The sequence below is a fragment of the Mauremys reevesii genome, linkage group 1 (assembly GCF_016161935.1).
Source record: "Mauremys reevesii isolate NIE-2019 linkage group 1, ASM1616193v1, whole genome shotgun sequence".
Lineage (NCBI taxonomy): Eukaryota > Metazoa > Chordata > Testudines > Geoemydidae > Mauremys > Mauremys reevesii.
In genome coordinates, this window is record NC_052623.1 from 268,673,401 (window position 1) to 268,700,239 (window position 26,839).

The following is a 26,839-nucleotide window of genomic DNA, read 5'->3' on the forward strand; positions in this document are numbered from 1 at the left end:
CTTCACATAGATAAGAGGGCACCACAGCACCCATAGCAACAGTTTTCATACTGTGATCTCACATCTAGACACTTGCAACTGTTGATCCTCCTCAGATGCACCCCTGAGTCCTGTCCTACCACAGTTCCTAGGATGCTTCATTGGGAATTCACATGACCACATGTGTGGTGGAAGGGGAATCTGCTGCAAGGACAAATGCTACCAGAGACAGGGCGTGAGTGGAACTTACAGCCCCCTGAACAACTGCAAGCACCCTCCAACTACTGACATGGGGGGAGTGCGTCAGACGCCCTGATCCCCCAATTGGATCCATGCCTGTGCAGAGCCCCAGTGAGCACCAGGGCTTCCCTGCGCAGACCCAATTGGGGCCATAGTCCCCACACAGGCGCTTGGCAAAGACAAAACCGTAAACTAGAAGTGTAACCTCTTACCTGCTGTAATTAAAGGGCTAATTCCATTCAGTGCCAGGTGCTGTCCCCATCTGCAATGAAAACCCAACAGAAACTTAGAAGGAGACAAAGCGTACATATGGTAGGGTCTAGTTATCTTACCTCATGAGAGGCTGGTCACAAAGTCAGGTTAAGTTATTTCCTAGCTCCTGGGCAGCCTCTGCAGGTGGGGGACCAGGGCCTACTGCTAGAAATAACAGAGCCGATCCTCAGCTGGTATGAACCGACTTAGCTGCATTATCTCCTGCTGGGCAATGCTACTTTACACCAGCTGAGGATCTGGTCCAGCAATCCCTGTCAATTATTTGTCAACATCATTTCCCCCACAGCTTCACAAACACAGTGGGGAATTAATTTACAGAGAGTTGTTTCCATCCCTGCAGTTATGGTAACAGGGTGGGTGTGTGTGTGTGGGGGGGTGACCTGAATTTGAGGGAGGGGCTTTTAGGACTCCTTATTTATTACACCTCTCTGAGAGAATGGTGAATTCCTTACCTGCTTGGTTTGTGACCTGTGGAGGGACACACACACAGGGAGTAGAGGAAAAGGTGCTAGCAGTCTGAAGCTAGTGTCAGAATAGAGTAGAGAGGAAGGGCTGGCTAAAGGCAGGGGGGGAGACCAGCTGGCCTGAGCCCCACATTTTGTGTGTGTGTATGTGTTTTCTCCGATGCTTCTAAAATTTCTGCCGTGTGTGTCTGTAACTGTAGGTTTCCCCTAAAGACATTTGGTGTCACTGTAAGGATAGCATTTCTCTCTCTCCCTGCCTATACAGTTAGTTATTCTGTCTCTCTCTCTCTGTGCCACTCACTCTGTAAGCCTTTGGTGAACATACTGTAAGACACAGGGAGAGAGAGACCGATAGAAACCACACACAAATCTCTCCTCCTAGCTTTCCCACCATGGACTAGCTAAACTTCCCTCATCATCTTCCACCCCCTTGTGATTATTTTGCCCCTCTGGTCGTCGTCTTTTTTTTTTTTTTTTTTTAAAGGACGCTTCCTTCACTCCTTGCCCCTCTATCCTCACCTGCCTGGGGGAAAAGAGAAACAAACCACCCCAGCTCCCTCCCTCCAAGGGAGAGATCGTTTTAGCTCGGACTCTGAAGCCTCAGACTCCAGCCTGAACAGGCACCTTTTCTTAACATGTATTTTCCTTTTACACCATCTCCTTCCTGCACACGCTCGATGCTCGCAGCTATGGATCTAACACAATTCCCTGATTCTTGCCAGCTGGTTCTCTGCTCCCAGTCACTCAGCTGATCCTGATCTTCTTCTTTTGGGGTGTGCGGGGGGCAGGGTGTGTGTGTGTGTGCTTGGGGGAGGGGGGCTGTGTTGGGAATTTTTCAAAGCTGCTTTTTTTTTTTTTTTTAAATTTTACTTCTTTGACCTGGACTTTCCCTTTTGGAGATCTCTGTTCCATGCAAAGGTAGGTGGGAAATAGGCACACCTGGCTAACCTAATGTCCGGCTCTCTTAAAAAAAAATAGAAAACTTGTACCCCCCACCCCTCTCCACCTTTAGCATGTCTGTTCTCTTTAGTACCGGTTTCCTTTTTGAAATGAGTAAAGGTGTAGGGTAGATGCATCTGTAATGTTAGCTATTTCATCTTGCCAAAAAGGAAAGTTATTTGTGTGTGTGTGTGTCACTGCCACTATTCACCCAACAAGTAGTAGTAATTTATATTGTCTGGGGGGAAAATATGAGTCCAGTAGTATATATGGGCAATTGTTATAAAGAATGCGTTTGTCACACACATACTGAATCTCTTTATTTATATATGTCTATAAATACTATACAATGGATGTATGAAAAATCAGAGGGAATTTAGTATTAATCATGGATCTTTTTTTGGGATGGGGATATTTGGCGGGGGGGTGTTTAGAACATCTCCCCTCTGGAGAGCTGACTGTCTAAGCCTGTAAATATTTAACTTTTGTTAAACTGGTTTACTGGTAAAGGTGGATTTAGGGGTTTCTCAGCTTTTTCCATTTGCAAAGCAAGAGCTGGGTCTTGGGTTTGGGTTTTTTTTTTTTAAATCTTTCTTCATTTTTGCTTACTGTTATTGCATTGAAATTGTGTGTGCAGCTCTTTAAAGTGTTCTGGAGGGATTGAAGGATAGGATGCACTTTCCATGTAACATTTGTCATCTTCTGTGCATTTGGAGGAGAGAGAAAATTAAAAAAAAAAAAAAAAAAAAAGAGATCCAGGGATATTGTTAGACATTGACGACTGGCAAATATTTGGCATGTCCCCCCCAACCCCGGTATTATGTTTTCGTAACACTGAAGTGTTTTCCATTTGCTTTGTGGTAACAGCAGCTGAGTGAAAAGTATATGGGGCTTTAAAAAAGAAATCACTTCAGTGCAAATTATTTCCAAGAAAATGGAAAACGTCAGAAAACAGAACTTGCCTTGCATTTTCTCTCAGTCAGAAGGGAACAATTTCTTGTTGATCTAGGGGTCTGTTAGTGGATCTGTATCTCTGTCACCTTGCATAATGGTGCATTAATTGTCTGTTGTTTCTATGTGCTATTGCAGGGTTGTTGGTCTCTTTCAATTCTGGCTGGTGATCAAAGATTTGTTTGATATCGGGGGGGGGTGTCTCCTACCCACACCCCCACATTAATGTTTTAACCTTGTCTTAATCTAGGGCAAGAAATTCACAATCCAATAGTCTTCATGACACCCTTTACCTCTAAAGAAACTTAATCTGCAACACATAGAGAGTGGAGGAGGGGAACAGTGATTTTTCAGGATCTCTAAGTCATCTCAGCACCCCCCACAAGCGCTTCCACATATCTTGAGTCTTGATAGGAACTCAGATTCAGGCAAGGGCCAGCTTTAGTACAGGCTGGTAGGGGATTGTGCATGGGCTTGCGGGTTCCTTTTTCTCCATTAAATACTATGATTTCATGGCATTCCTATCAAATATACATTGTTAGCTTAATACAGCCCCCTTTTTCTCCCATCTAGGTAAATCTGTTACGTTGTCACATTCCTTTTCTGGGGGCGGGGGTGCAGGTACGTGCTCATGCCACCCACACATGTGCACCTGGCTGGCTTGGGAAGAACTGTCACCCCACCCGACTTGGGGATGGGGGCAGCAGTTATCCAGGGAGCTTTGGTATGGCATCTGCGTGTGTGTGTGTGTTGGTGGAAAGACTGGGAAGGGCAGGTGTCCCTGGCAAGGGTGTGCATGAGCACTTGCCAGCTCAACACACGAGTAAAGAGACACCTGTCATGTTCTGAGGTTTCAGGAGTGTGAGAAGCGAGGAGAGGGCTTCGTCTGCAGGGGCTTTCCGGGTCCCATTTCTGCTTCCTGCAGCTTGGCTCTTTCTGAAGATGCTTAAAAACATACAGCCGTGTGCACACTAGCCTTCTCCTCTTTTCTAAAATCTCCCCCCATGGCTACCTTGGGTGCAGCACTAGCAGTGACACCTTAGTGTGCACCAGGCAGGGGGAGACACTGGGGAAGCATGGGCTGATGCTGGCTCAGGAAGTAATTATTAGTTGTTTGCTTGCTTGCTTGTTGTATGGACGGGTAAGTGTGGTGGATCTCAGCACTTGTGAAACGCGAAAGGCTAGTCAGGCTGCCCAGAGTCTAGCAGTGCCTGGGCTAGTTTCCCCCATCCAGTTCTGTCGCTGTACCACCTCATCAGTAGCATCCCCTGCTCTTCCAGCCCTGGGCCTTCCTCCAGCTCTGTCAATGCACCTCAGTCCGGACCTGCAGCTTCCCTGCCATTCCAGTCCTGGCCTCTCTCCCTCCTGACAGCTTTACCAATGTACTTCAAGCCTCACTGCATTATCCCCGGCTAATCCGGTTTTGGAGATACCATGCAGCTCTGCCCAATGCAACTCAATCCTGATCTACAGCTCTCCCTGCTTTTACAGCCCTCTCCTATCCAGTCCAATCATAGCAACTTTAGCGGTGCAGACAAACAAGACGAGGATGGATTGGGCTGAGCCCGTGTCCCTTTGGGGAAGGATTGGAATTCTAGTTTCCGGTGCAAATAAGCTTCATCTGCTTCAAAACAAAATCTTTACATTGCTTTTTGTTCATTTGTCTCACATAAAGAAAACAAACCCCGTGTGAAATGGACATGTGATTGGAAGGATTCTTTAAAACAGCTAGCCTCCGGTCTGAGGGATAGCCCTGATCCTGCAGTCTAATCTCCACAGGTGGATGACATCTGTGCCCGCTCAGAGCCCTACTGCAGTCAGTGGGTCTGTGAATGGGGACAGGGATCTATCAGACCGGATTAGATTGCAGGGCAGAGATCTACCAGACCGGATTAGATTGCAGGGCAGGGATCTACCAGATCGGATTAGATTTCAGGGTCAGGGCCATAGTAATTCTGTGCCTTGGTTTCCCATCTGAAAATGGGGATAAACTTACTTTCTTTGTGGTCTACAGATGAAAACTACTGTATGAGCTACATGTTATTAAAATTAAGATTGAGGATTTCTTCACTTTTATAGCCTATTATAGTCAACTAATGAAATTTATTCAGACATCTTTAAAATGCCTATCCTAAAGCTCTCAGCACTCACACTGGTATATAAAAATACCTCAGACTAATCAAAAATATGACTAACCCATCCAGCCATAACCCCGAAAGTATAAATTAACCAGCCATCTTGGTAATGTACTCCCCTATCCTCCCTGTACCTTTCAACCCACTACCTCATAAGCACTGCAGCATGCCCTGAAGAGCAATTTGGGATTATTTAGGGTGAGGACATCTCCCAGAAAATGCCCTGCTGCCAGCCTGGGGCACTGATAGTGCTGCAGTAGTGTCAGATGGGAAGAGAGAAGGTCTCGCAGGTAGGCAGGTCTCAAACCATTCAGGGCCGTGTGGGTCAAACCCAGACCATCCAACACCTCCCCAAAGCTCCTGGTGAAGGAGTGCGCTTTCAAAGCGAGCAGCTGCATTCTGCACCGGCTTCCTGTTCCAAAGGGTCTTGAGAGGGAGCCCCGTGCGTTGCAGCAGCCTCATCTCCACACGACAAAGGCATGGAACCCGATAATGAGGGGCTGCCTCCCTAAGGGAAGGTCGTGTCCTTCTTTCCAGGCCCAGGTGGAAAAAGGCAGTCTTGGCAACAGCTGCTACTTGATCGTCACCAGACCCTCACCCCTCAAACATGCAGCCAGCCCCACAGGGCGCACACCAAATCCCGCCCCATCACACAACCTTAACTCCGACCACTGCTAAGTGAACACACGTCCTGCAGAGGCTACTGTGTTCTGGAAAAGACTGTAAAGAGTTAACTCCACCTGTCTGTTCTTTCCCGGGGAAATAAGGTGGCAGGTTTGCGTGTGATGTAGAGGAACTGAGTGCATGCAATGCAGCAGGTTGGATATGCGGGAATTGCAGGGGAGTTTGTTGCTGAGGTGAGGAACCTGTGAGCATGTTTGTATGGTCCAATCTAGGGGCATTATGAATATGAAGTATACAAAGGCTGCCTTTGCTGGCAGTGTCCTTGATTTGTATTGATTGCACTGGTGAGAGTTGTAGTCAAGTACCTGTTGGTCTTAGCAAAGGAAGTTTTTTGTTTGGGGGGATTTCCCAGGTTTAAATAAGTACATAGCAACACTGGGGAGGGATTTAGGTGGTACATAGGCCTTTGCAGAGAGGTTAATTTCACCCAGGGCTAGTCATCAGTGTTATCCTCCCGAGCTCCCATCATGCCTCCTTGTCCCCGACGCCTGTCTCCCTACTGATCCTTCTGCACAACGCTCCTCTCCCATATCCCCCTGCAGCGACCTGTTCCCTTCTCCCCCCGCAGTGATTCCACTGACATTGCCCCCATATGCCACACGGTTACAGCCCTGAACTTACTTTGCCCATGCTCCAGCCTACTCCTTAATGTGTATTCGTATTCATATCCAGCAGTGTTTACCCGGTGAATGTGGTAGGGATGGTGGGGGACAGGGTGGGGAGTGGGGCTGGCAGGGAACAGGCTGGGATTGGGGTTGAGTGGGGCATGGGGGTGGAGGAGTGGAGTAGGAGTGGGAGAACTGGGGCTGTGTGTGGCTCATAAGGAGAGCAGTCTCCCCGTCTCCCACCATAACAGGGCAGGGAGAGGGGGAGACTTGCACCTGAAGGTGGTTCAGGAGTGGAGCTATTAGCTTTGTTCCTGAGGCAGCTTGTCTTTCTAGGGACCCTCCTGTGCACCACCAGAGAGCAGTGGTTGTCTGAAGACCTCTCCTGAAGCCAGGTGGTGGATTGAGGCTGTCACTGATTGTAGGGTTTGGACGTGAGGCATGGATGTCTGCTGCTGCCCCTCAAATCCTCTAAAAGCAGCAAAGAATCCTGTGGCACGTTATAGACTAACAGACGTTTTGCAGCATGAGCTTTCGTGGGTGAATACCCACTTCATCAGATGCAAGTAGTGGAGATTTCCAGGGGCAGGTATATATAAGGTGAATGAATCGGTGATGGTGTGGCTGATCTGGTCACAGATCAGCCAGATCAGCCACACCAGGTCAGCCACACCATCACCGGTTCATTCACCTGCACGTCCACCAATGTAATATATGCCATCATATGCCAGCAATGCCCCTCTGCTATGTACATCGGCCAAACTGGACAGTCTCTAAGGAAAAGGATAAATGGACACAAATCAGATATTAGGAATGGCAATATACAAAAACCTGTAGGAGAACACTTCAACCTCCCTAGCCACACAACAGCAGATCTTAAGGTGGCTATTCTGCAGCAAAAAAACTTCAGGACCAGACTTCAAAGAGAAACTGCTGAGCTTCAGTTCATCTGCAAATTTGACACCATCAGTTTAGGATTAAACAAAGACTGTGAATGGCTTGCCAACTACAGAATCAGTTTCTCCTCCCTTGGTTTTCACACCTCAACTGTTAGAACAGGGCCTCATCCTCCCTGATTGAACTAACCTCGTTATCTCTAGCTTGCTTCTTGCTTGCATATATATACCTGCCCCTGGAAATTTCCACTACTTGCATCCGATGAAGTGGGTATTCACCCACGAAAGCTCATGCTGCAAAACGTCTATTAGTCTATAAGGTGCCACAGGATTCTTTGCTGCTTTTACAGATCCAGACTAACACGGCTACCCCTCTGATACTCAAATCCTCTAGCCCTCCCACGCCTACTCACCCACTGCCTTCCTTACTTCAGGCAACCTCCACGGGACTGGCCCCACAGGAGGCCAGGAACCGGCGGGTTGGACAGTGGGGAGGTATGATGATTAGTGGGGATCTGAGGAGAGGAATTGAGTCAGAATGTGTAGTGGGGTGGTGGTTTGAGGTGGATTTTCTGTCCACTTCTGATCTCCAGCACTGCTAACCTCCCTCCCTGACTCACCAATTCTGCTTAGAACAGAGGTCCTGGGGTGCTAGGGGAGCTGGCTGGGTATCAGGGGAAGGGTCTGGGACAGGACTAGGAAGGGAAGGGTCTCTGGGGAGAATGGGGGAGAGGCTGCAGCTCTGATAGGGTATTGGAGGGGTTGGGGGACCATAAGGGGCAAGGGGAGAAGGGGGGAAAACAACTCAGTGCTGCTGCCTCAACTTCCTGGGGCACCAAGCACAGCAGTGCCATGGAAGAGTGATGGGGGTGAGCAGGGCCATGGGGGGGGGCAGGTCAGTGGGAGTTTGGAGGCATGGGGGGGCTAGAGGGGTCTTGGGAAAGGCAGGAGGAGTTGAGGACATGTCGGGGGCTTGAGAGGGAAGAGTGGCTGGTGGTGGCAGGAGCCCAGTCCCTCTGCTGAGCATTAGCATCCGAAGGATTCCCCCCCAGCACAGTTACCTCAGTTACTCGTCCCACTGAGGCAGCGCCCTGGCTTCTCTGAATGGGCCCGACCCTACAAAACTCTGCTTACGAGTAGTCTTTACTGATATGAGTAGTCCCAGTGTTTCCGGCACACTCGCAAATAAGGATTACTCACCTGAGTAAGTGTTTGCAGGCTCAAGCCCAATATTATTTAATCTAATTGCATCCTATGGGATGTAAAGATTTTTTTTGGAGAGTTCCTAAATCTCCAGGGGGCCACCACCGCCTCGCCCTGCCCTGCCCTGCCCATTCTTGGCAACTCCCAGTCAGGCTGTGAAATCTTGTCCAAAGAACCTAGCTAAGCTGTGGGGGTGGTGTCTTTGGCGGAGGCCCCGGCTGCCCTGCCTGAAGGTGCTGCGAGTACCATGAAGGCGGGGCTGCATGGTCTCCCTCAGCGACAGGTCTGGCACAAGCGGAACTTTTGGCTGTTGCCATTACGGCTTAGGAGTGAATGCTGGCAAGCTGCAACATGCCCCCTTCTGGGGGCGGAGCATGTTAGCCCTTTATGGTGGATCCACGCAGGGAAGGAACAAGCGTGGGTGTGGGGGAATGGAGGGTGTAGGACTGGTGCTTTTCCCCACAGGAACTTGCTCTTGGAATGGATTTCCCATGTGGGAGAATCCTTGGGGCAAAATGATCTCTGGGGTAACTCCACTGACTTCAGTGGGGTTACACCAGGGATGAATATGACCCTTGTTAAAAGCAGAGCTGTTGCGGGGAGTAGAGTAGGGGGTGTGAGAGAGGACACAGATGTACCAGTCATTCCAGGAATGGTGGGTGATGTGACCAGGGCTTTCTAGTTCTAACAGTGCTGGGGAAAACCACTAGATTGTCATCTGCCCTGGGGACTGACACCTCCTATTTACCCACAGAGGAGGTACAGCAAGGGCAGTGGCAATCCAAGCTTCCTCCCCACTGTCCCAGCATACACATCTCTCCACTGGACCCCAAGAAATAGAAAGAATGTCGCCATCAGTGACAGCTGAGGTTGGAGGCCAGAAAAACAGGAATTGAGTTAATGGGGGTCATGCGACCAGGCTCCGTGACCTCCCTCACAGCTTGGAAAACATAACTGCCTTCCCCTCTTCGTGTGCAGTCCTGTGTTGAGTAGTGTGTTATAAAGGCTACTGGAAAAGCTCTGGCTTCTAACATTCAGCTTCCCCTCATCTTCCAGCACAAAACATCCTGGCCTAAAGCATATGGGAGGAAAGCTCCAACCCCTCCCATCCTGGGAGCTCACAGGATTGCTTTCTTCATCATCCTCATCATCATTCAGTCCCGTCTTATTTAATGTCTTCATTAATGATCTGGAAGAGGGAGTAAACAGCATGTTAATGACATCTTCCAATGATAATAAATTGGGAGATTTTCACATGCTAGCGAGGACGGAGCAATAATACAAAGAGAACCAGAGAGATTAGAAACATGGGCAGAAAATAACATAATGAGATTCATCTTAGAAAAATGCAAGCTAATGCATCTGGGGGTATGTAATCTGAAACATGTGGTACAAATGCCTAGATAGAGAGAGCACAGAGATTCGGGGAGTGGGGTGGGGGAGGACCCGGGAAGAAATGGGAAATGAGACCGAGGTGTGACAGTAGACAGCAAATTCTATGTGAGCTTGCTCTGCGGTAAGGCAGCAAAATAGACAAGTTGAATTTTGGGCTGCAGACATCACCGCAGTTACTCTATGTGGCTGTGATGTGATTCCCCCCCTGGAACAGTGTATTCAGTTCTTGGCACTTCATTATCAGAAAGATGTAGGTAAATCATAGCAGTGATGAACAATGCAAATGACATGGGGGCTGGAGAGATTAATTTATGAGGCAGGATAAAGAGTTACCGGTAAATGTGTGCAGCTTGGCTAAGTGATGATTTAAGTGAAAGGACATGATGAGACTCTACTAACGTGAAAGGTGTAAAACCCCAAGCAGGGGGAGGAATTATTGTGGGTTGTACCAGGGGATGAAATTGAGAGTAATGGGATGAAATTAAGAGAGGAAAGAACGATAGGCTGACTCTCAGGAAGAGCTTGCTGCCAGAGAGGTCTATTAGAATGTAGAGTAATCTCCAAAAGGACGTCCTGGAACCCTCATCATTAGGGACACTTCAAACTAGACTGGGCAGAGCGCTAACAATATTCTGTAGAGAACAATTGTGCGTTATCCGGGGATGGACTAAATGAGACCTGCCAGGTCTTCTCCATCTCTCATTTCTATCACACTTCGATTTTCATCCTGAGCACTGCAGGGTGGAGACTTTGCCATAGGGACCCACCCTTCCCCGAGATCTCCCAAGCCCAAACTTGACTCTGTGGGTCTGGTGATGATTCCTTGTTCACACTGTATCTTTTCCCCCTCTTGCTGTTTGTAAAGAATCCATCATCATTTCTCCATCCCACTAGCAAAGGGCAGCATTGTTCTTTATTGCTTATTGATTTCCATGGCATCTTTTTCACACTCTGCACCCCCATCTCCTGTTCTTGGACTGACTAAGGTTACCCTGCCTAGTACTTCCGGGCCAAACAATTAGATTTTGCATAAGGGCAGGAGTCTTCTATGGAGCATGGATCAGCCTGTGCTGCTTCCCCTCTCCTTTTCCTGAGACTGGTGAAATCTTGATTGCTCAGAGTTCTGTGCAAGTGAGAGTCTCCAAACCAGCAAGGGTGAGAAGGAAGAGTCTGTCAAGCCCTCTGAGTGAATTGGCCCAGGATAATAAGTGTAAGGAGATAAGACGAATCAATTAAGCAGCTGTTCATCTGAACGGAAATGATCAGTAGGCATTTAAACAGCCTGACCACATGGAGGACCCTAGACCTTGCATAGTCCACAGATGATGTGTTGGAGCACAGAGACACTCCTCTTCTTTCCCAATACTCTGGTATTTGTTTCAGGTACAAACAGTGAATTAATTTCTGCTGGGTCCCACACACCCTCCCCTCTTCTCACAGTGGAAAGTATCCCAAGAAGTACTTTGTGAGGATGAAGGAGACCTCAGGGTTCTTGCCCCATTTGTGTTATATTAACTCCTGTCTGCACTTTCCTAGTCTCTCAAGGTGTACTCCTGTTGAAGAACAAGGAGTCTGGTGGCACCTTAAAGAATTAACAGATTTATTTGGGCATGAGCTTTCGTGGGTAAAAAACCTCCCGGTACTACTTCAGATGCATGGAGTGAAAAATTACAGATGCTGGTGGTATTATACTGACACGTGAAGAGAAGGGAGTTACCTCACAAGTAGAGAGCCAGTGTTGACAGGGCCAATTTGATTTTCACTCATGCATCTGAAGAAGTGGGTTTTTTACCCAAGAAAGCTTATGCCCAAATAAATCAGTTAGTCTTTGAGGTGCCACAGGACTCCTTGTTGTTTTTGTGGATACAAACTAACACGGCTACCCCCTGATACTTGACTCCAGTTGAAGAGATTTGGGTCAGATGGCTAGCCAGGTGTGGGCAACCTAAACAGGCCGATCCCTCTCCCTTATAGATATCCATGCACATGTATGGATCTACATGTGCATGCAGATACGTGCATACACATGCACACAGACATTGTTTGACAGGAACATGCACACACACACAAGATTAACATAAACATAGAACCATGTACAACTGATGATGTGCTACTGAAATTGAATAAAAGGTCTCTCTCACACACACACACACACACACACACACACACACACACACACACACACACAGACGAATGCATCAAAGATAATGTACAACTGACACGTGTGTAAGAAACAAACATAGACTCCATCATGTGCAACAGACACACTGCGTATGCATGCGCTCACACACACTTTCACCAAATGGATTCACTTACACATGTTCATAAATATACCAAACATGTACTTATGCATGTTCATGTTCATGTGTACCTGGTGAGAATACTCACAGAGTGACACGCAGACATACTCTTACAGGTATGCACATGAACTCACATGCAGACATGCATACAAAGGCACAAATGTTATTCTGGGGCCTACATGCCACAGATGATGGATTAATTTAATTCTGTCTGCCTAAGAATTGCCCCCTGCAATTTCAGCGGGAGACGTTATCCTTCTCTTCCCCCTCTCATAACAGTGTTGCACAGTGTTACAGGTACAGAATGACTGCTGCATTTCACGCCAGAGGTGGCTGCATGTCAGCAGCAGGTGAGCGATCCTGATAGATGGTCGACAAAAAATGTGCATCCCCTCCGGATGAAAGGTGCTATCAAAATGTAAAGCTGTTTAACAGAACTGGAAGAAATTTAATTTCCCCCTTATCTCAGTCTCATGACTCAGAGTTTTGTATGCAAGCAGTTTACAATGAGGTGGGTAGGGAGAACATCTGGGCTGTATGGGAGGGAGGGGAGTCTGGAGCTGAGATGGGGATAGTTGTGAGGTACCATATATGCAGGGAGGAAGGGAAGTACACAGACACAGGAGCACCCATGTGCACAACTGCCCACATGTGGACACACTCACAGACAGGCAGACATGAATAATCAGCCAAACAGACACCCCAGACAGGTGGCAAAACAGAGGCACATACTGGTTCCTTTAGTCCCCTAGGATGGACTCTGGGTGCAGCACCACTTCCTTGTTGGACCTTTCTCTGGTCAGTGAGGGTGAGAGAGGTTATAACGTGTGGGAAGGAAAGAGAGAGAGGAAAGACTGAGCTTTCCAGCCATCAAGTACTTTCCCTTTCTCCCCTGGCATTAAAGGGCTCCTCTCCACTGTAGCCATCTGTATCCTCTTTGCTTCCCACCGGCTTTCCAAGAATCCAGGCTCTGGTTAGGTGGTCTGGTCTCCTCCATCGGCCTTTCATCTCTGTGGCCAACACTTAGGAGGAGTCATGGCTCACCAAATACTTTTCACTGGGGTAGGGAAGGGGCAGGGAGGTTGTGGGTGACAGTGTCTGCGGTGCGCCATGTGTTGGCTGTCTCTCAGCATCTTGGTCTGTTGTTACATGTGTGCCAAGGCCCTGGCATTAGCAATCCTGAAATCTTAATCCCCCTCCCGCCCCCGCGTTGTGCAGCGCTGGGGGATAGTATGTCTCACTGGAGGCCATGAAATGATACAGGCCTTCGTGATGAAGACACCCCCTGAGTCCCTGCTTCTCCTGAATCTAAATCCCTCCTCCTCTTCTCCAGGTGCTTCCTTCTGCTCATTAAGCTTGCAGCTTTTCTTGCCATTTGAGATCGGCTTCCCCCGGAGGAATCAAAATCCACCCTCCAGCCTTCTCACAGCAAAACCAGGTGCTTTTGAAATGGGAATGGGATGAGCCAAAGGCCATCAGCTACTCCTGGCAGGCAAGCTAATGAGCTTTCTCTGTGTTAGTACGTGCGTGTGTGTGTGTGTGGGTGTGGGTGGGTCCATGTGCGAGAGACCGAGAAAGCGAGGCTGTGGGCTTGAACTTGCTTGCTCACAGGGGACATGCATGCTGGGGACAGAGGTAACAGTTCTGAGACCTGGCTACAAGGAAGGTTTTAGGTGCAAACTGTGTAGGGGTTGGCAGTTCCCTTTGAGACCATGAGTGTCCTTCCTCCCCTTGGATGGATTGTTAGCATTGCTCCTCCTGTGATGAGTGACTGATCTGATTTTTTTTTAAAGAACCATTTCATACATTTCTGTGCACTTGGTAGCAAAGGAGAGATGTTTGGCAAAGAACCACTCTGTCCCTCCATGTGCCATTTGCCTGGTACTGAGCCGTCACCAGCAGAGGAATGTGCCAGGATTTTCTAAAACACTGGTTTTCAACCTAAGGGTGAGGGGAGGTTGCCAGCAGTTTTTTGGAGAGGCACTGACTCTGCTTCCATTCCCTATTTCTGGTTCCCTGCTGAAGGGGCTTGGCTCAGTTACTCACATTTGGTACTTCTGGTAGATGCCCGAGTGGCCCAATAGTACCAGTTTTTCTGTGGCACCTTTTGTGAAGCGCACCATGCAGACTGGCACAAAGGAATTCTGCTGCCTCAGAGAGGGGACAAATTGCGAGTAGCCCATGGAGTGGGGAGGCTAAAGGCCATGTCCTAGAAGGTTCTGAGTTGCACAACATTCCACTCTAGAATGCTCTCTACGGTACTAGCGTCATTTCTGGGTACAGCCAGGGCTGATGAGAGGGGGGGAAGCCGGTACAAATTACCGGGGCCTGGTGGTCCGGAAGGGGGCCCGGTGCCCCAGCTTCGTTGGCCTAGTCCGCCCTTGCTGGGGGGCCCGAAAATTTTTTTTCACCGGGGCCCGAACCTGCTCTCCCTGGGTACAGCTGTGATGAGTTTTATAATAGATGGTGTCACAGGGTGGCTGGTCCCTTGAAATGAAGCAGGTCTAGTGCCCCTGTGCTAGAACAGGTGCCCGGGGCAGCACCTGGGGCTATAAAGAGCCAGCCTGTCAGTAACGAAGGGGAAGCATGAGCAGCAAGGAGTCCCCTGGGAAAGGGTGTCAGAGTCCCCTCGGAGGAGATGCAGTGGGAACCTCCTGGGGGGAAAGGGCTTCCAGGGCACTGGGGGATGGGGCTCAGCTAAAAAGAACAAGGAAGAATCCTGCCATAGGCCCTGAATCAGGAGGGCCTAAGAGATGCAAAGGAGCTCTATGGGCTGAGGAGCTGTTTTTGTGTTTGGCCTATGTTTGGAAAATAAAGCTGTGCCTGGAAAGAGATCCTGGGTGTGGCAGTGGGTCCTTCGTGGGCTGGGGACAAGCCAGGACCTTAGAGATCAGTAGGAAGACATGTCAGACAACAAGCTGCTCTCTATCCAGGGAGCAGTCATAAAGGGGGCTGGTCCAAAGTTGCTATACTAGTGAGATCTCCCCTGGAGGGAGTCACTCCTTAAGGAGGCAGACTTGATTTTTTTACTGATAGGTCTGTCCTGCCAACACCAGCTTGCTGTAGACTGCCCCTCCTGTCTTACCCCAGCAAAGGCTAGGTATTTGTTGAGGAGGAAGGGGTGGGGGGACCTCTGTCTATCTGCTTGTCTTATACTGCACCCATCACCTTGATTATAGGAGCACCTACAGAAAGGGGAGACTGGGATCCTCCTGGAGGTGGGTTCTAGAACTTTCTAGTCCTCCCTCATCTTTCTAATAGCGTCTTTCAGCCCAGAAAGAACCATCCCCTCAACATGCTCTTGTGTCTGTGTGTGTGTCTCTCTCCCTATCTGTGTGTGTGTGTTCGCACAGAGCACCTTCCCCTCGCCTATTGCTGAAATGTGACCATTTCTGGGCCGAAATGCGTTCGCCCAACCTGCCCCTGCCACACTAGCCAGCGGTGTCATAGGAGGGGAAGTGAGACCTGCAGGGGCACTTTTAAGAAGGTAACATGTCACCTAACCCGAGCTGGAATTTGTCCAGGACATTGGGGTTGACATCCCTATTGCTGTAAAACGGGCACTGGAAGCCTTGAGCGCCACAGCTCGGCTTGGCAGAATTTGTTTGTATTGGTCTTTAATTGTGGTGGTTAATATTGATTTTTATTTTTAAGATTTTTTATTTTTTAACCATTTTTATTTTTACAGTTGCTGGAAATGCTGGGTGGGAGGAGGTAGGGTTGGGGTTAGGATAGTGCTGACAGCAGGGCTCTAGGGCTCCCAGCGCTGACACCAAAGATGCAGGGGGCTCCTTGCATGGCTGAGGGGCCCAAGACACCCTGGCACAAGGTGTGGTGGAGGCAGTGATCCTGGCCCAATGGAGCAGAGACCCTGGCTAGGACTGCAAGGAGGAGGACAAACGCCTGGCCACGGGGTGCTGCTGAACAGTTCCTGCCTGGGGAAGCAACCATTCAGCACCGGGGTGGCATCCCCCACAGATGGGGGGCTGTTCTGCTCCTCGCAGTCATGATTGGGGGGAGAGGGTCTCTGCTCTGCCCTGCTAGGACTGCAGTCTTCCCTGCATCTTGCACCTGCAGGGATAGGGTCGCACCAGCCCTGCAGCAGTGCAGAGAGCCCGGCCTGTGCTCCCTCAGTCCCATGGTGGCAGGACTGCAGAGGGCTCCGGGCACTACTGTAGGACCAGTGACACCAGGGGCACTGGAACAATTTGTCCGGTGAGGGTGCTCCGAGCCAATGAACAATCTGTAACCCTGGATATGATGGAAACCACTTCAAACTAGGGGGTGTGGCAGCACCCCAGTTCCAGACCTGTGGGTGACACCCAATCCCTGCAGGTGCAATGGAGCAGGGGTAGGGGGGCTGGACTCCCACCAACTGTTACCGGTCGATATTGGTTTAATCGATTGTCTTATCTTCTGAAATTGACGTTTACCCGACGTCTGTTGATTTAACTTGAATCCTGCCAAGCCGAAACAAAAGTGGTCACCACCACGGGTTCATCCGAAAGCTATCTCCAGCTATAGACCCCTTCCTTCTGCATTATGCTGGAGTATCAGGGTTGGCTCTGAGTAAAAAGCATAACTTCCCGACTCGCTCGCACCACTTCGGTTTCCCCTGTCAGTCTCCCTACAAAGCGTGCTAAGCCCGACCCTGCTTAACATGTGAGATGTGCTGTGATCACAGCCCTCTGGGTGGCTGGGGTGGAAGGAAAGGATTTTATCTGAACAAAGGAGGGAGTGTTCCTAAGACCTCCAGTGGGGCAGCTGTCAAACAGAGGATGCGTTTAGCTTCCGAGCTCCCAAAAGGGCTAATCTGGTGCTGCATCCATATCACCTCTAATGAGTCATTCCAGGCTGCACAAATTGAAGCAGATAATCCGCTCATGATGCAGCTATTCCCCTGGTTTTTATTGAATCTGCAGTGAATTGCCAGACCATGTCCTGCCCCTGCCAGCACTCTGAGGCATGGGCTGGTTGTCTGTCTAAGTGCCATAGGAAGAGCTATTTCCCAGGGTCCCAGTCCTCATCGCGACATACCCAACTGTGTTTGACGGTGGTGGGGAGGCAGAGAGACCCTGAACGTTTAATCGGGGAGAATGTAGGGACATGCTGATGAGATTGTTTCCCTCTTCCTTTGTTGGGTTGCATTGTTAATTGTGAGGCATTGTACATTGCATTTTGGAATTGTCATGCCCTCGTCAGTACAGCCACTCTGAGCATCGTAATAAGTCATTCCTCCCGGCTGGTCTCACTTGCCTTTCTCCTCGGTGTCATTAATGGGATAGAAGCTGTGCTCAGGCACAGCATGTTAATAGGCTGTGGGGGGAACTCCAGATGAGAGTGGGCAATGAGGAATGGACAGGGGGAAAGAAAGGGGGTGGGTGAGGGAGTGTGGGGTGTCACCAGAGCGTTCAGAATTAAGTAACTGGTAGAAATGAAAATGCAATTGCTTGGTCATGGGGCATGGAGGAGGAATGGGAGGAGCATTCTGCTGCTTTGGCTATTGGGATTTTAAAAAATATTCCCAAAGCCAATGGGTTGGCAGGAGGCAGGATTTTGTTTTTCTAGTGGCTGCAGATATTGAGTGTATTGAATTTGAGGGGTCTCAGCCATGTCCTTAGTGGATGTTGTGTCTGCTTTGTGTGTCTTTTGTGTTTGCTATTTTCTGCTCAAAAGAGACTGAAATAGTGGAGGGTATTGTGAATAAGGGTTGAAGGGTGCATGGTCAAAGTGAGGGGGAATGGCTAGGTTTAGGATTGGGATAGCAGGGGTGCTGTAGGACAGACCTGAGGTACATAGGCAAAGCTGAGGACTGGAATAATGGGGTGCTGAAAGTCAGTACTGAAGATATGGGCAGAGCTGTGTGGGTAAGAGGGGTTCCTGGACTGATACAGCAGGGGGTGCTGCAGGTCAAGATTAGGCTGCATTGGCAGAACAAGGAACTGCTCACGAGGGGAGAGAAATCAGTGAACTGGCAAGTCTTCAAAAGATAACATACAGCCTTAGAGTGAAGACAGAGGATTAAGAGGAGATAAACTCCATGTTTTGGATCTGGGTGACTGATAAGTCCTGTGCTGTTGACAACTGGATATTTCTCGAAGGTTGGGGTTTTTTATGCTACTTTATTGGTATAAGCCAGGATGTGTAACATGCATATTCAAGAGCCACTGAGTATAACAGGCTAAAAGATGTTCTACATTCCTTCATAGAGCATCCAGTGCAAGCCTTCAGACCAGGCACTTTTCCTAACACTGTAAACATAATAAACTCTTAAACCAATGTCATTTAATGCCCCTCACCCTCCCAAGCCTCCCCCACTGCTGGCCAAAATAATATATAAAAATCTGGCACTGTATTTTCCCATTGTGAGGCTACTTTTAAGCATGTCCACCAGCAGAGGAGTGTTCTTTGTTAAATGCACATTATTCTTTACTGCTCTGTCACCCCACCTCCACCTGGTGTGGTGTGACATAGAATAGTCTGTTTCCTAGGCCCATCCATGCTCCCTTTCCTTTTATCATCATAATTATTACATATTTGGTAATGCTTCTACTGCTGTAGTATATGAGTGCTCCAGGGGCTACAGCCTTGAGCACATAATATTTAATGTACATTTATTATTTGTATTGTGGTACCCCAAGCAAGGATCTGGGCCCAGTGCACTAGAAACTGACACACACGGAGCAAAAAAACAGTCCCTGCACCAAAGAGCCTACAGTCTAAGGGAGATGAATTATATCATTCATTTAGGGCTTGGCTTCATACAGGTTTCCAGAGGAATTTATTTAATCTATGTGGCCTCCATCTCCATAGCATCCAAGCATCTGGGAGCAGAAAGGCTAAGGGCTGAATGCATTGGGCATTCAGAACATCCCTATCTCCCTAGGTAATTTATTGCTCTTGGTTTTTGAGCACCCAAAATTGTGGGTGACCGGGGATAGATCACCTGATGATTACCTGTTCTGTTCATTCCCTCTGAAGCACCAGACATTAGCCACTGTCGGAAGACAGGATAGTGGGCTAGATGAACCAATGGTCTGACCTAGTATGGCCATTCTTATGTACTGGGGTGTCTCACAGAAACAGGTAAAGGACTGTCCCTGCTCTCAGGAGGGGGCAATCTGAGTTTGATACAACAGTGCGTGTGAATGGGATATCCAGACAGATGGTGGAGAAAGGGAGAGGCAAGATAGGGTGACCTTAAGGAGACCACATTTTAACCCAGTGAGGCACACGTCCATCTTGATGGTTTTGCTGCCTACTCTGTTGTCCTTATTCCTTTTCCTTTCTCTTCTCTCATCATGTCGTGTCGATGAGGCCAAAGAGTGTTTTCGGAGGGATTTGAATATGGGGAGAGAGGTGCCTTAGAGAAAGGGCTCTAATCCCAAATGGCAGCATGGAGAAAGATCTGGAGACCCCTGAGAGAGGAGGAGATGGCAGGGGTATCGCTGACTGAGCAGAAAAGCAGGGGCTGTTGGGGAGAAATTCATCAGGACACCAGACCTGAGGTGTAGGCAACATGACGTGGGGCTGAGAAGATGGTTGAACTTGGCCTGAAGTGTAGGGTGGAGCCGGCGCAGAGACTCAAGTGTGAGGGCAACACATTTGAGTGGCAGATGGGAAAGCTGATTTTGGTCAGACTGTTGAGCGTGGGGGAAGGGAAGCTATAATCTCTGAAGCTCCAAAAGAAAGAGCTGTCAGGAGATAAGGACCAGCTAGCGGCAGCCTGCCAAGGGTGGAGGCAGGTTGGCGGAGGGTATGGGAAGGTAGTGCTGCCATTGCTCATGCTGCACCTGTCCTGGGGAGAAAAGGCTGTATCACACCATCCAACTTTAATGCACTGAAGAGGGGGAGTGCTGCTTAAAATCCATGTGGCCACTCTGGCCTAAAGTGAGACCATTAGTATGCAGCACTGACAATCCAGTGCCAGTCACCCATCCTACATTCCCTTTAAAAACAAAGTTGTGCTGTGCGTCTGGTTGCCGATTCTCCCTTACAGATGTTGTTTTCCTCCCCAGGAGTTTTCATTTTGTGCCAGCATGGCTGAATATGTCGCCCACCCCTCCTCGGCCTGGCACTCAGGCAGGCAGCCCCCTCACACCTCCGCCCTCTGCCCTTTGGAGCTCATGGATCTGGGAGTTACTGAGCAGGCACCGCCGTTGGAGCAGCCTCCGCCATCCCTGGAGCTGGGAGACGAGGAGGATATCGACTTGCCGCTGGACCCTGACGTGCCCTATCCTGACTTGGCGCCTGTGGTGTTCTTTTGCTTGAAACAGACCACCAGCCCCCGCAACTGGTGCATCAAAATGGTGTGTAATCCATATCCTTTTCGAGCTGCCTGTTCTCTCTTCGTTCCACTCTGCCCTTCCCCTACCCCTGCCCTTGCAGGGTACCCAACAGGTAAGAGAGGAGATTTCATACATATTTAACAAATCACAAATATTTAACAAATTGTTCCTCGCTTATGTTTACAGAGCAGCTCACCTGTTGCAATATGTGATCAAAAGGAGCTGCTTACCAAAGGGAGAACTTCAGAGAAAGCGAGTGTCAGCTGGAATGACACGGACAGGGGCAGGGAGAAGAGAGGGGACAGACTTTTCAAAATGTATTCCCGCACCTTCCTGTTACTAAGTCAGTGACAGTGGGATGGTTTGAAGGCGCAGGGAAAGGGGAATTCCCAGCTCCTGCTGGCTTATAACTAGGTCTTTATTTCAATGAGGGATATTTATTCATCTAACCGTACTGTACATACCATGAACTCAGCCTCTACTTGGAGACAGAGCTGCAGTTCATGCTTCTCAGTTGGGGGGCCACCAGAATGACCCTCATCCTGCTAGCTAGTGAGCATAAACTAGCTGCTGAGTATCTTCTGCTGGGGATATCTCCTCTCTAGATTCCACCAGGATCAAAGATGAGCCTACTCCAGAGAATCCATTGCAGGTTTGACTCTGGTGCATCCTGGGACAGGACTTTGGGAGTTTAGTGAGTATTGTGAGGATACCTCTGTAATGTAGATATGATCTGCAAATCTCAACATCACACCCCTCACTACTGAATCTCACAGCCTTGATTTAAGGAGCGGATAGTAACAGAACAATAAGCAACAGGTAGTCTCAATTAACTTCCCCAGGAAATAACTTCCTCCATTGTGGAGTGATTGACCTTTCCCCCGACTTTCCATATGGGCACAGTATGTAAAAGGGGGTTTATTAGATCTGGGGACTTTTGAAAGATCCAGGAATTTGAGGAGATGAAACAGCATACAAAAAGCTGAAGCTTTATTCAAAACTCTTATGGCTGGAAATCTCAATGAGATTGGAGTTTCTCCTGAAGATTTCCAGGGCTTCCCTGGTTTATGGCTGGGTGAGAAATATCCATTTCTTATTATGATATTTTGATGGATTTGCTTCTAGGTTAAATTGGAAAGCTAAGGGATGCAGCAGAAGCTTACAAAAATATTACTGAGATTTTCAATAACCTGATCCCGAATGAAGCCTCTAGATGCTACCAATAATGAAGAATTAGGAGGTTGGGTTTTGTTTGAAGTTTAGGCAAATAGTTGTGGTTCCGAGTTTAGTTCTCTGTGATGATGGTTCAGGGACAGCCAAGTGTGATGGGTCAGAAGTCCTTAGGAAGGTTCTGATTTTCAAATTCTTTGTGGCAGTTGAGATTTGGGGCAGAGATTTAGGGTTGGGATGTCCCATTATATTGGAAGTTCCTTAAGGCATTGAGACTTGATGTTGGAATATGTACGTTTCAGCTTTCTTCATCATGTGTCCTCCAGCACTCACTAAACTCCTAACACCCTGTCTCAGCCTACAGTGGGCTCAGAGTAAAATTATAGAGAAAGGTTTTGTTGGCTAAAAGTTTGATTCATGGTATGGGAGAAAAATTAAGAATCAGGCTTGAGTTTGAGATGAAGGTTACTGTTTCAGTTTGTGAAGATGAGGTTTGATTTGTTGGAATTGCGGGGGAGGGAGGAAGGTTTACACTGAGTTTGGGGCAGAGGTTCAAGCCCAAGTTATCTGAGTTTTGTGTGTAAGTTTGAATTTGTGATGACTGTTGGTGGCTTTAAGACACTTGAGTTACGATATTCAGGATTCAGTTTGGGCATCAGTTTGTCCATCTTTCACATTTGAATTTACTGTGATTAAATGCTGAGAGAGCCTATCCTACCATTACATACAGAAAATGGCCTGTGCAACATTTGAGGTCTGGAGGGGGAAGGGGAAACTCCTTTGGATTGGCTGTGGTGGCTCTCCACCCCTCCCAGTTACCATGTGATGTGAATGTGGCAATGGATGGGTAGTCTTGCTATGTTTGGAAACAATATTGGGTTTTTAAAAAAGGAATATTTCAATGAAACTTTTTCAGCTAAATGAATTCCCTGATGTTAGGAAAGAGTTTGAAAACATTGTTTTGAAAATATTGTGCTTCTCTTTCTCCACTTATTTTTTCTATTTCCCTGCTCTACATTCTTGACTGCTAAGAGATGTTTGTATGGAAATTGGATCATGGCTTCTTCAGAGCTCCCATGCTTGACTGCTGCTTCCCAACCTGAGGTTAAGAGTGCAACTATATCACCTGTTATCTCATCAGCTCTCCCAGGCCAGGCAGTGAGAGGCCTGGTCACTGTCTGGGTGGGAGAACCTAAGGAAAGCCCAGGTGCTACAAAAATTAGGGGGCACTGATTAAATGGGAGGTGCCCTTCTGTCTGACTTTCTGCCTGTCCAATACTGTACCATAGTTAAGGAAGGAAGCTGTGCTATGGAATTATTGTCAGATGAAACTTAAAACCAAGGTCCTGGCCATTAGATCATATGACACTTTTGGCAAGAATAGGGGCCATACCAACCTAGATTTTAATTTGGGTAATCACATTCCATCTATTTAAAAATTCCCCCTGCAGAATATTCTTCCTGTCCTCAATAGTGCTGCAGTCTTGCAACGTACTATTAAACAACACTCACATTCCATTGCTGCAATTCAGCAATGGGAGAAGTAACCTGTGTATATAAGCACACAAAGTTTTAAAGAATTTCTGGGTGCAAAGCACTACATAAATGTGAGATGTTATTATTGCAAAAGTTGTAGACTCTAATTCCCTTTTAAAAAAGTGGATTAAATTCCTAAGCATAAAAATTTGGAGCCATAAACCCCCAAAGAGAATATCAATCACCCCCTTTGCTCAAAAGTGGAATGTAAACTGCTCTCCTTGTCATTCTATTATGTGCTGAAAAGGAGCCCGTTGCTTTAAGACTAGGAGCTGATCAAACATTCCCAGGGCAATTTTGCATACAGTCAGAACTAATGTCTGAATCGTGCTGGGTTGTTGGTGAACAAACATGCTTTGTATTCTAATTAAACTTGTTAGATACAGGTAGCTGCAGGGTAATCAGCTGGGTTCAACACACAAAATGTACGTGGGGCCCAATCCAACGCCAACTGAAGTTACGGGAAAGACTCTTGTTGTTTGACTTTATGGGAGTTTGGATCAGGCCCATGCAGTGCATCCTCATATGGCCAGTATGGCTCATTTGAAATGCTAGTGTTCTCACACTGCTGCTGCAACCTGTAGACACCAGTAATAGATCAACAGATTAATAATTTTGCATTGACTTTGGGAATGACAGAGTTCATGTATAATTGAAATTTTAAGTCAAAGGCACAATAAAAGCTTAATCATATATTTCTAAAAATATCTTTGTCCAAATTCCTTACAGATAGCACCTTGGATTATTAAAATTGAAGTAATTTGAGAATTTGCTTTCCCACAGTTTCTGCTATTGTTGTACTTTTTGTATCCTCTTGGGTTGGGCAAAGTTAACAGACTAATCAGTTTAAGGATAGTGTGTTACTCAATTTCACTTTTGGATTGCAGATGCAATGAGACACTATAGGAAATTGCTTTATTTATTTTAAAATCCTGCTTCCCTTGGAATTAAACAAAATACTGAGTACTGATCATAGAATTTTTAAATGCTTTCTTGTACAAAACCTAAATTCTGGGCCAAATTTGACTTAAGAAAGGTCAAAGTTAAACTTAAAAGATAAGGCTGAGAGAGTGAAAAGTGTTTCTAAATCAAGTGTATGCTTTTCATCATAAGCTAAAATGCCTAAAGTCTTTGAGACTATTAGTAACAGCTTACAGATAATACAGTGTCATCCAGAAGGATTCAAATGCCCTTTATAAACTGTGTGGCCTGATCCTATGACGAGATGCATGTTGGTGGACCTTTGCACCTGCATGATGCCTGAGTGACTTCAGGAGGGCTCTGTGAAGGCATTAGGGTCCATGCCCATGGATCTGAGTGCAGGATCAGGAGCTGTATATTTAATTTGTCCTTCGAGTCCCTTCTTAAAAGAAACTCGTTCCAGGAGGTCTATAAACCCAAGACCTCCTCTTGCTCAAGTGTCGATATTATAGATGAGCCAGCAAGAGCAAGAATGAGTGTGCCATTAAAAAAAGTCAATACCAAAATGTGGAAGTAACAAAATATGTTCTGCAGTTCACTGCTCCAGCCTTTTTTTTTTGTGTGTGTGATATTTACTAGTCCTCTTCCTTCATCTGTATACTTGCCATTTGGGCTGCAGTTTTGCTCCCAGTGCAGTCAATGACAAATTTCCAGTTGATTTCAATGGTGCAGGATCAGGCAGTCAGGACACAGCGGTGCAAAAACTTACACCCGTGTGTAACTTTATGTCTATGAAGCCAGATCCTCAGCTGGTATAAAGTGGTGTAGATGCATTAAGAACATAAGAATGACCATAATGGGTCAGACCAATGGTCCATCTAGCCCAGTTTCCTGTCTCTCACAGTGGTCAGTACCAGAACTTCAGGGGGAGTGTACAGAACAGGGCAAGTTTGGAGAGATCCACCCAGCCTTCCCCTCCTGGCTTCTGGCAGCCAGAGGTTTAGCGTCGTCCTGCACATGGATTACATCCCTGACCAGCTTGGCTAATAGTCATTGGCGGAACCTGTTCTCCAGGAACTTATTAGTTCTTTTTGAACGCAGTTACACTTTTCGCCTTCACAACATCCCATGTCAATGAGTTCTACAGGTTAATTGTGAGTTATGTGAAAAAGTATTTCCTGCAGTCTATTAATTTCATCAGGTGACCCCTGTTCTTTTGTATTGTGTATTGCAGGGGTCGGCAACCTTTCAGAAGTGGTGTGCCGAGTCTTCATGTATTCACTCTAATTTAAGGTTTCGTGTGCCAGTAATATATTTTAACGTTTTTAGAAGGTCTCTTTCTATAAGTCTATAATATATAACTAAACTATTGTTGTATGTAAAGTAAATAAGATTTTTAAAATGTTTACAAAGCTTCATTTAAAATTAAATTAAAATGCAGAGCCCCCCGGACCAGTGGCCAGGACCCGGGCAGTGTGAGTGCCACTGAAAATCAGCTCGCGTGCCGCCTTCGGCACCCGTGCCATAGGATGCCTACCCCTGGTGTATTGTATTGTACTTTGTATTGAAGCCAATGGAGCTATGATTAAAGCTGTGTGTCTGTCACAGAGGTCATGGAAGTCACGGATTCCATGACTTTCTGTGACCTCTGTGACTTTTGCAGCGGCCGGTGCGGCTGGCTCAGGAGCTGCCCCTGGGCCAGCAGCAGCAGCCATTTGAATGTGGCAGGAGGCGCAGGGCTGGAGCAGGGGTTGGGGTGCAGCGCCGTGCTTACCTGGGGTGGGCTCCTCTGAGCCTTGGCTGGCATGTCCCTCCAGCTCCTAGGTGGACAGGTCGGGGAATCTGTGTGCTGCCCCTGCTTGCAGGCACCGCCCCTCAGCTCCCATTGGCAGTGGTTCCCAGCCAATGGGAGCTGCAGAGCCGGAGCTCTTGGTGGGGACAGTGCTCAGAGCCCCCCGGCCTTCCCTCCCCCTAGGAGCTGCAGGGACATGCCTGCCGCTTCTGGACAGCTGTGCGTAGCTGGATAGGGAGCCTGCCAGCCCCTCCCACACCCCCCCGCAACACCAGCAGGGTTTCCGGGCCACCCACCCAGCACCTGTGGTACCCCTGGACTGCCCCCCCCCGAGCACCCCTGGCCCAAGTTTTAGTTAGGGGGTATATAGTACAAATCATGGACAGGTCACAGGCTGTGAATTTTTGTTTACTGTCCATGACTTTTTCTAAAAATACCCGTAACTAAGATGTACCTTTAGCTATGATCACTTACACTTGCTGGAGACAGGGGTGGATTTGATTTACATCAGTGCTATTTAATTCACTGATTTTAATCATAATTTAAATCAGCAAACCAAAAACCTTGATTTAAATAATCAATTTTAATTCTGTTTTGCATTTATACTTTTTAGTTATTTTCCTGAAGAAAGGTTGATTCTCATTGGTTGGTATCCATTAAAACATGTTGCTCTGCAACTAAATGTAGCCTTTACACTAAATTTGGTGTACCCAGAGGATATACTATATCTGTACTGTGACAGGTTACCCTCCACTCCGGGGTGTCACCTGATGTACTGGGGTACCACTTAGCCTGCCTATTCCTCCAGCCTGGGCTCCCTTGCGCTGTCCTGCTGAGCCAGGCCCTCAAGCCTCTTCCAGCACACACACAGGTAGTGAGACAGCCAGCTGCAGAAAGACACAGACCCTGAAATCAGCTCTGCATGGAGAGACTCAGCTAGGGAATTGCCCAGCACACCCCCCTGGGGTGTAAACCCAAAATTGTATTGTCTTGCACTGCACAGAGAACTGTACAGTGGAAGCTTATTGACATTTGCCTCCTCCCTCAGTGTGGAGGAAGATATGCACA

General features: G+C 47.7%; 1 long non-coding RNA gene across 1 annotated transcript in view; it reads left to right on the top strand.

The window, feature by feature from the left end:
- The window catches only part of LOC120372158, a 58,805-nt gene extending 38,099 nt beyond the window's left edge, over positions 1 to 20,706 (top strand). Inside the window, exons 6-7 of the long non-coding RNA XR_005584747.1 lie at positions 20,083 to 20,373; positions 20,539 to 20,706. This is a non-coding gene — a long non-coding RNA (uncharacterized LOC120372158). The remainder of the gene's footprint in view (positions 1 to 20,082; positions 20,374 to 20,538) is intronic.
- Positions 20,707 to 26,839: the final 6,133 nt, after the last annotated feature.